The sequence below is a fragment of the Quercus lobata genome, chromosome 4 (assembly GCF_001633185.2).
Source record: "Quercus lobata isolate SW786 chromosome 4, ValleyOak3.0 Primary Assembly, whole genome shotgun sequence".
Classification (NCBI taxonomy): Eukaryota; Viridiplantae; Streptophyta; class Magnoliopsida; order Fagales; family Fagaceae; genus Quercus; species Quercus lobata.
This window is the reverse complement of record NC_044907.1, coordinates 54,827,275-54,837,715: the sequence shown is the minus strand read 5'-3', so window position 1 is coordinate 54,837,715 and position 10,441 is coordinate 54,827,275. Positions and strand designations below refer to the sequence as shown.

At 34.2% G+C, this 10,441-nt stretch overlaps 1 long non-coding RNA gene across 1 annotated transcript; it reads left to right on the top strand.

Annotated features, from left to right (window-relative positions):
• Positions 1-382: 382 nt before the first annotated feature.
• Positions 383-3,542, top strand: LOC115984147. Its single transcript, XR_004090411.1, has 3 exons — positions 383-629; positions 2,478-2,558; positions 2,938-3,542. It is a non-coding gene; the product is annotated as an uncharacterized LOC115984147 (long non-coding RNA).
• The last annotated feature ends 6,899 nt before the right edge of the window (positions 3,543-10,441 follow it).

Below are 10,441 nucleotides of genomic sequence, written 5' to 3'. Positions count from 1 at the left end.
ATAAAATTATTAAATGCACCCAACTGTTACTATACTTCTTCACCTCCTTACCTTTCATGGGGGTCGGGTCAACGACAGATGAAATTATTAAATGTGCACTGATGCACTAATATACGATGTTTTCTCCTCGCATAAAAGTAGATTTATAATATTACGTTAAAATGAGAGAAATATATAACATACTAATCTATATATATATATATATATATAATCGAAATCTTTGAAACTTCCACAATTTTCCACTTCAGCATAATATTTAAAAAAAAAAAAAAATCTTTTCTGAAACCAAAAAAAAAAAAAAAAAACGTAAAAAAAATCTTTTCTAAAACCCAATAAATACAAAACCAGCCTTCTTTTTCCTCCAGAATGCAGAACCCTCAGACACCTGCCGCTCCTCTCTCATCTCTATTTCTCTACCCTCTCCTTCCCAAAAACCCAACACTGAAAATCAATCTCACCAAGAAGCCATCCCCATGCTGTTTGGTCCAAAATCAAAAGAAGGCATCATTGATCTTTCCATGGTGCTACTCACAAGGACCGATCTCCACCTTTGAGCGCTGACGATAGCCATCAAAATTGGGCAGATTACATCAGATGGTTGAATTAGAACTTTGTTTCAGAAAATTAGGGTTTGTTTTCTTCATCTTCTTCTTCTATTTCTTATTTTTTGAGATTTTCGATCAAAATTGCATAAAGTTAATTTTTTTTTTCGTTATCAAACCTAGGGTTTGATTCGATTTATTAGCAAAAATCATTGGTTGACTTAAGAGTACATATCATTGCATGTTTACAGAAGTAGACAATTATCTGTACAGCTTAAATATAATTCACACAGCATGTAGATTTAACAACAATGAAGCCTTGCTTCCAATTTCGTAGTTGCCAAATCCTCATACTAATTCCAAACGATAGTTTAATTTATTATATACATATAGAATTTGTTCACAGCACCAGCAACGGAGGACACATTACCAGTGCTCTGCAATATTATACACAGAATGACGATACAATAATATACCATAGTTGTTTGTCTCCGTAACGGAGTCCGAAGGTTGTTAAAATCTTTATCAGGATCTTGAATCTCATAATTCCACAATTCTAGAACGTCAATGATTTAAATGGCATTTAGAGTCTTCTGAGATTAGGATTTTTAAAAATCCCAACCCAGATTGTGGTTTCTTTTAGAGAAACCTTTAAATTTAACATAGAGCTAAAATAGGGACCCCAATTTGGTAGCATTTTTTTGGACTTCTTTTTTGGGTAGAGGTTGGAGTGGGGGAGAGCAACAACCCAAGTTCCAATGACTGTAAGTCTGTTTGAGTTGTAAAGGAGGCCATAGGCCTTAATGTAACAGACCATAGGTCTGTGGTTTGAAAAAGAGTAGAAGACTGTTAAGTCTATTTGACTTGGAAAAGGCTATAAGCCTCTTTTGAGATCAAAATAGACTACAAGTCTGTTTGAGTTGAAAAATAGTGAATCTCTTTGAATAGACTTTGGAGAATGTTTGCACATGTAAGTGGGAAAAGGAACAGCTTCCATTCTTATGGGGAATTTGATACACATCATCGTCTAACTTCCTACATGGTAACTTTCGGGCGGGTCTTATAAGTGCATATATCATAAAGACACTTTACTTTGGAAGGTACAATCAAATTCACTTTGTTTTTAGCCTAAAGTTGTTTGTGCTATGTATCTGTTGCATTCACTTTTATTATGGTTCAAATTTCTGCATTCTTAAAATTTGTCGATTTGATGTCTTTCAGATGGTTCATTGTTAATAATGTTAGTGGATCTATGCCCTTCTATAATCGTACATGCTTATCCCCACCCCCCCCTCCCCCCTCACATATAGTTGTTGAATTTATAGCCATATATGTTCAGAGTCTGATGCAATTGCATCACTTTGAAGTATGCATGTCATTCCTGATTGGTGCAATTAACATTATATATACATTTACTTGAAGCCAAGTTATTACATTCATCTACTGAAGAGTACATCATTGCGCACATTTGAATGGTATTAAGAATTTGTACCTAAACAAAGGAAGAGAGCTAAATGGGAAAAGAACAGATGTAATTCAAGTAATGAGAAAATTAGTGAAGGTGATAAAGGAAAAAGGTATTTAGCAGGATTCATGTCTCAAAATTGGGATAAATGTGAAAGAATCCCATAAGAAACACAATCTTCAAATCACCTAGACTTCAGAGATTATTAATAGATCTTTTTGACTTCTAGCTTTGTCTTCAAAAAATATTTAAACTTTGTTTTGAACTTTTTAAGAAACAGCATTCTTTTGGCTTCAAAAAACAGAGAGAGAGAGTATTCTTTTGAGTTTTATAGATTTGTCTTCAAAGAGTATTCTTATATTCTTTCTGAGGATTTTTTTTTTTTTTTTTTTTTTTTTTTTTTTTTTTTTTTTTTTTTTTCTGAATCACTAACATTTTTTTAGTTGTAAAATTTTATGATCTTCAATTAGATCCGAAGACCCTCACACAGATGATGAAACCTTTGGATTGGTGATCTCTTCAAGCCTCACAAAACCTTGATACAATGCAAGGTTAGTTTTTCAAAGACCAATTTATCCGAAGATTAAATACACATAAAAACCACATTGAACAGGTTAGAATGTACCCACAAAGTAGTATAACAAGTGTTGAGGTGCAAATTAACACAAAATATCCTGGAAAAACTTGCAAGATCAAATAATAAGGTGCTATTTGGTTAAAAAAATGTTGTATTCAATTTTCATTTTCATTTTTGTGTTTTCATTTTTTGAATATGAATGCACAATAAAGGACCCATTTTCACATTCATTTTCTATACATACCAGCTAACCTTTGAGCTCTCTTTCCGCTTTGTTTTGGGTCCTTCTGCTTCCCCTTTCTCTCTTTATTCCTCAAACCTCTCCCTTACAAGCCATCCCCATTCGCTCATAGGTTACACTTACATCATTAGTTGAAGGAGTGGTGTTCCTTTGCAAAGCAGCCAACAAATATAAAGTTATCAACTTCATTTTCTTTTGTTCTTCCATGAAGATGAGGGTGATGCATGTTCACAAAGCTTGATGTGCAGGTTTAAAGAAAAGAGATGACTATATGAGATTGTAGAAGGAGAATGTTTGGATCTAGATTGTCATAGCATTGAGCACCCTTGATAGCTATTGCGGTTGCTATTGACTTCTATGTAAATTAAATGCCTACAACAAATAGAGATGTGGCAATAGTGTTTATTGGAATTCTTTTGACAGTATTTGATCTACAAAATACATTAGAGCGAAAAGTGAATTTATGTAGTGAGACTAATTTACAATTAATATGAAGTGTGTTTTCATTGTTTCAAAATTGAATTTGGATTTTGACTTTGAGCCAAGTAAACATACAAAGGTTGCAATCCTTTGCAAATAGATTTTCCATTATCTTATTGTTGCTTTAGTTTTCAACATTATTTTCTAAAAAAAAATAGTTATTTCTTTCTTTCTTTTTCAATGTCTTTTTTCTTTTTTTTTCTTTCCTTTTTAGCTTTTTCTAGGTGGGCAAATCAACCTTTCCTTGATTCTTTTAGCTTTTTATTTAACTATCCCGTGCATCGCACGGGTTAGCGACTAGTTGTATGGAATACTCCTTCCGTTTCACTTTTTTTGTCCTGTTTGAAAAGTCAAACTTTTTTTGGAAACATTATTTATTATTTTATCTACCTTTTAAAAATATATAAGTTTCCAAAACTACCTTTAAAAAAATTTATCCAAAAATTGAATTAGTAAATTAATAGGAGTATAATAGGAACATTAGTAAATTAATAACTTTTATTTTTAAAAACAAGACAATATTTTGTGACATTTTAAAATTGAATAAATGAAAAAAAAAGTGGGACGAAGGGAGTAATTTTTTTTTTGCTGAATAAATACTTTATTACTCAACACAAAACAGGAGAAATACAAAAAGGTTTGGCTTGGAACCATCTCTATCTAAAACTTTCATCACAGATAAAGACAAAATGGAGATAGGAACTTACCCAAACCAAGATACAAAAGTAGCCCATTAGGCAAGAAGATGAGTAAGGACATTGCCCTCTTTATTTACAAAAGAGAAAGAAACATTTACAAAAGATTTAGATAGAGATGGTTCCAGGCCCATCTGCTCTTTTTTTGTTTTGAATTGACCCACTTGAACTTCATTTACAGATTGGGGGATGGGCTCACTATTTTCTGGGGGCATGATTGCGTTGTTTTGGGCTCTAGAAAGCCCAATAAGGAGTGTGGAGTCCGTTGGGATCAATACAGGTAGGTGCCCAACTTGTTGGTCTTGGGATATTGCAAGGTTAGAGGTATTTTTGTTTAGGTTAGTTTCCAAGGTTTGGTGATAATGGGAAATATCAAAACTGGTGTCTTGGGCTACGTTGAGGGGGTTGGTTTGTAACAGGGATGGATGGTTAGTTTTATTAGGACTTTCTGTTTCCATGGTGGTCTCTGGCTGGTTTTTTTTAATGGATTTTTAATGTGCTTTTAATTGGTAGGATATTGAAAGAATTTTTTCTATCAATATTGAAAGAAATTTTTCTATCTTATTAAAATCATTTTCGGTTCAAAACCTATATAAGAGGAGTAGGGGAAAAAAAAAATACTCTTAAAAGTTTTAAAACGAAAATGGTAGGATCTCAAAATATATATTTAATAATTTAGTTTGTTCATAAAATAGTAGGGAAGAGAGATTCAAACACAAAGACAACATAACGATGTGTTATTGAAGAGGAAACTGAAGTCTTTGGTGTAAAATCTCTCTGCTACCCTCCAAGTGGTAATCGATCTACTAGACAATCAGTTGGGATACATAGGTTTGCAAGAGACCTCCCAAGCATAATCTACCCGATGCACCTAAATCCTCCAAGCTCTTACTCCAATAAGGTTTCTCGGAACCATGTCTTGTCTAACTCTCTAGATCCCGCAATCCACTCGATTGCATCCACCAAGCCTCATCAACTTCTTTTGGCAATTCCCCAAAGCTTCCCAAGCTCCAAAACACTCCCTACACTTTGAAAAGATGTGTATTGTGTTTGGATACAAATCTCCTCTCAAGGTATGACAATGTGAGAGGGAAGGAGAAGAGGCAATAAGGATTTCTCACTAAGGATGAGTAGCTCTCTCTCTCTAAACGATGGGTGTGTGTGTTGTAGAAAACCTATTTAGGGTTTTTTTTTTTCTCTAAATGACCTCCTTTACATTTGTGGGTAATGAAGGTATATATAGTATGGGTGACGGGTAAGAAAGTCACACTTAAAAATCCTCCAGGCAGAATGTTTCACAACTACCTCGCGGGAAGGCCTTACCCACGAGACACTCGCGAAAACAATAGCCTAGCACGACTCTTCAGCTTCCAGTCATATGCTCCTCACATGCCATTTTCACGGGAACCCTTCTCGTGAGCTAGTTGCGAAACGCATTGATCTTCATTTAAACTTGAGTTTTCACCAACTTAATACTAAACTCAATACAATGAAATACCACCAAATACAAGGAACAAAATTAAAGCAATTACAACATTTTTGTCATGGAATAAAGCCAACATAAAACTTAGTTGTAAATCACAACTTTACAATCTTCCCCTTTACCTATTCTGTGACAAAACAACCTATAATAGACTCTAAACTTAAACGTGAGTTTGGAAACAATGGAAAAACTCACTCACACCTAAATGTAGAAGCTGTACTGAACTTGGAACATGTATATCTATAACCTAAAACACTTGCACAAAACACATTAGACCCTCAAGGTAAATCTAGTGATAAAAAGATAAGTATAATGTAACAAGTAAATTGCGATCAAGTAAACATGTTGCAAAACATATGAGCAACTTAATTAAACACATGACAGTTATACGGAAATGATCAAAATAACCATATAGCAAAGCAAATGACCATTCGAACATGCAACCAATAAAGCACATTAGTATAAGAATAAATGCATGTCCAACACATAACCAATGTAAAATACACGAAGTATTTGCATCTAGGATACAAGATCCTATAAGGGTACACGTATACTATAAAACAAAAAAAACAAGGTTTTCTAATAAAAAAATGTCTTTTCCCCCTTGGAATATGCATCTTTCCTACGGCTTTCTCCCCCTACGAATGTGCACAAGGTAGAATTTCTCTCACTAAGAATGTGCACATGAGTCATATAGAAATGATGAAACACACCGGTAAACTTTTTGGTAAACTCTCCCCCTTTTTGTCACGAATAGACAAATGAATCAAGAGGAATGAGGGAAAGAAAAGAAGATATGAACAAGAGTAAAAGATGATGCATGAAGGGTGCAAGATGAATGAGAAAATGAAACTCAAATGAAAGACAAAAACATAAAAAAAAAAAAAAAATGCTACAAAGCATAGAGTAAACATGACATGCTAAGGATGATGGAACATGATATATACCTAGGCATGACATAGACACAAGAATATGTTATATGTGCTAAAAGGTCTAGAAAGATTAAACTAGCATGAGTGAATGCAAAACATGTCAAGTGTTAGAGTGTGTGCAGTAAGATGCATCTAGTGTGCATGTGAGATGCATGACCAATGCATGAGCAAGCACTCAAGGGGCAAAGTCTATAAAACACAACCAGAGATCAAAACATGATAAATATGAATAATTATGGTGATCCCTAAATTGGTACTTATCGGAGTCCAAAACAACAAGAAAATGCCATTTGGGCATTTTATCAATCACTTAGAGTGCACACACTACACATGTGTTAAATCATGCATGGACATATGAAAATCTTGCCTAAGTACATATTATTTTTGCCACAAGGGGCCAACATCCATTGCATATCAATATTTAAAATAGGACCTAATCAAAAAGATTGACAAAAATTAAGTTTTCCAATTCTCATTTGAGAAAATCCCAACTATAAACATAAACCCCCCCCCCCTAAATAAAAAACAATAATCTAAGGATAAAAAACAACGAAAAGAGTTAAAAATTACCTTAGAGATGTTAGTGGAATGAAAAACACTTGAATTTAGTTAGGTTTTGACGTAGAAATATTAAAACAGGGGTTTGGGAGAAGTTAGGAGAAGTTTAAAACAAATGTCCCACGAAATGCCCTTTAAAAGCTGATCTGGAAATTTTTGCTGGTAATTTTGCTGGTTAGCTTCCCATGAAAATTTTGCTAGTATCTCGCTGGTATTTCGCTGGTAAGCCTTACTCATAAAATAGTCACGAGATAGTCGCGAAACTCTCTGTCCAAAGCTAAGAAACATGAGAATTGGACCCTTTAACTCATGACTGAACTTACACATGAAATAAGTCACGAAAACACCCAGAAAACATGTTTTTTACACAAAAATAACTTGAAAATGTTTGAAAAACATGGGTGATACAAATCACTTCCAAAAGCAAACAAAAAGAACAAAAATATTTTTGGTTTGATCCACATATGGTTGAGCAAACATCCATCATATTTGAATATGTACAATCACACAAATGAAATAGATATTCATTAAACATTAGACTTGTGTGTTGTGTGTGTGGATCAAGTGTGGAATAGTACTTAATCTAGAGTAAAGTTTCAATGATAAATTTAATCAAGTCATACACAACTAGTACTAAGTCAAGTGATCTATCTCAATTATAGAAGTGAACATATATGACCTCCCACAAGAAAATGATTACAAATCTTAGAAGCTTTTCATTTGGATTCTATACAAATTATAACATTTGATCATTTTTGCACAATACATCTTATTTTGAGATCAGTGCATGAAATTTTTGATATTTCACTTTTGAGAATAAGCCTTTGGCTTTTTGGGCACCATACATTTTAATAAAAAATCACTTTCCCTTTTTTCTAGTCAAATACTAGTATGTGCGATGGTTTTTGCAGTTCATTATCTCTTTTCATTTTGAGATTTACATTTGTTGAGCTCTTTAAGCAAAAACATAAAAGTAAAGTGGGAAGAGATATAGGCACAAGTCTATGCAAGTATCAAGACCATCAAGACTATTGACCAATCATTCATGACAAACTTGAAGATCTATTTACAATAATCACACGTAGTTTTCAAGATTTCTCCCACAAAGATATATGTGCATACATAACAAGTTAAGCTTGTAAATGCACTATACCATTAGTACGAAGTACTAGGCTAAACTCACATGTGATATGTACTCAAACATATACGATCAAACTTTTTCAATTTTTCACTTTTTATATGGTTTTGGATTTTTTACTCACACAAAACAAAAATAGAAAAAGTAAGATCAAAATATAAGCGACACATATAAATAATTGCAAAATGCACAAATGCATGACAATGAAGCATCTAATGCATGAAAAGTCCTACAAAGATCGAAAGAATTACATTAAGGATCAAAAGAGCATAAGCTCAACCATAAGAACCCTTCCTCATCCAAACGAACGATTGTTTGGAATGAGTGTCTTATGAGAAGTGAAACGAGGGTTGGAAGAATGAGAACCGGAGATGCACATAGACAAGGAGGTAAGAGTATTAACAACTTGTTTCAACAACATACAATTTTCCCCAAAATCCGTTTTTGCTTTCATAGCACACCTTCTAAACAGCTTAAGTTTTTCTTTTCTTTTTATTCTTTTAAGAGCTTGAAACTTAGAGCAATGTGGTCTAAGATGACCAAAGGCACCATAATGATGACAAATAATGTATTTAGGTCCACTAGGCCTTTGGGGAAGGGATTTAGAAACATGGCTTTGTTCTCTCTTCAATTTATGACATTGAGGTCTTATATGACCAATCACACCACAATGGTGGCAAGTAGGAACAAACTTAGAACCATTCAATTCCCTAGGATGGGTCCTAAATAGAGGCTTAGGCTTAAGAGCCTTTCTCTCTACCTTTTAATTTCTTTTATGTGGAGGAATGTACACCGATTTGTCCTTTGAGGTAGAGCACACAATAGGCACAAAATCGGGTACCACAACATAATTGCAACATATATTTTCTTCCTTTTTAGCAACACGTTCAACAATCAAACACTTGACATGCATCTTAAGAGATTCATTTTCACATTTAAGATCATTAACAAGTTTGTTAGACAAAACAAGTTTAGCATCCAAGTCTATATTCAAACATTCAAACTCTTTCAGCTTTTCAAGAGAATTTTCAGCAAGCTTCTTATACTTTTCAACCAATTTATTGGATTCATTGAGCTTAGCAATCAAATCATCATTTTTACAATGAAACTGCTCAAATTCTTATGAAACTTCTTAGCTCCTTTCTTCAAGAGTTTGATGTTAGGAAAATCAACAACACGCAAAGATTCATGTAACATGGCATCACAATCATGAGGATAAATACTCATAGAAGCATTTTCACAAACACATGGTATGTTACAATCAACAATATTCATAAAAGCATACAAAGCATTATCCATGACAAAACACACAAGGGGTCAAAGATCACACTTAGGTAATGAAACCAAAATAAGTGTACCCGCTTTGATACCAATTGAATGCTTTAAAATGTGTGAAAACATAAGAGCTATTTAGACCCCTAAATTAAAATTACGGTTCGATAGATTTTACTCTAACTTATACTAAGTGCAGAAAAGAGTAAATGCGAGCGTATAAACAAACAAGCTATTCTACCCCATATTCATAATAACACAACAGTAAAATGAAAGGTAAAAGAGTAGGGAAGAGAGATGTAAACACAAAGACAACATAGCGATGTGCTATCAAAGAGGAAACCGAAGTCCTTGGCGTAAAACCTTTTTACCGCCGTTCAAGTGGTAATTGATCCACTAGACAATCAGTTGGGATACATGGGTTAGCAAGAGACCCTCTAAGCCTAATCTACCTGATGTACCTAAGTCCTTTAAGCTCCCACTCCAACAAGGCTTCTCGGAACCGTGTCTTGTTTAGCTCTTCGAATCTCACAATCCACCCGATTGCATTCGCCAAGCCTCACCGGCTTCTTTTGGCAATTCCCTAAAGCTTCCTAAGCTCCAAAACACTTTCTATACTCTAAAATTATGTGAGTTGTGTTTGGGTACAAATCTCCTCTCAAGGTATGAAAATGTGAGAGGGAAGGAGAAGAGGCTACAAGGATTTCTCACTAAGGATGAGTAGCTCTCTCTCTAAAAGATGGGTGTGTGTGTTATAGAAAACCTATTTAGAGTTTTTTCTCTCTAAATGGCCTCCTTTACATTTGTGGGAAATATGAGTACATATAGTATGGGTGAAGGGTAAGAAAGTCATACTTAAAAATCCTCCAGGCAGAATGTTTTGCGACTATCTTACAAGAAGGCCTTACTCATGAAACACTCGCTAAAACAATAGCCTGGCACAACTCTTCAGCTTCCAGTCTTATGCTCCTCACATGCCCTTTTTGTGGGAACCCTCGTCATGAACTTCTCGCGAGCTAGTCGCGAAATGCACTGATCTTCATTTAAGCTTGAGTCTT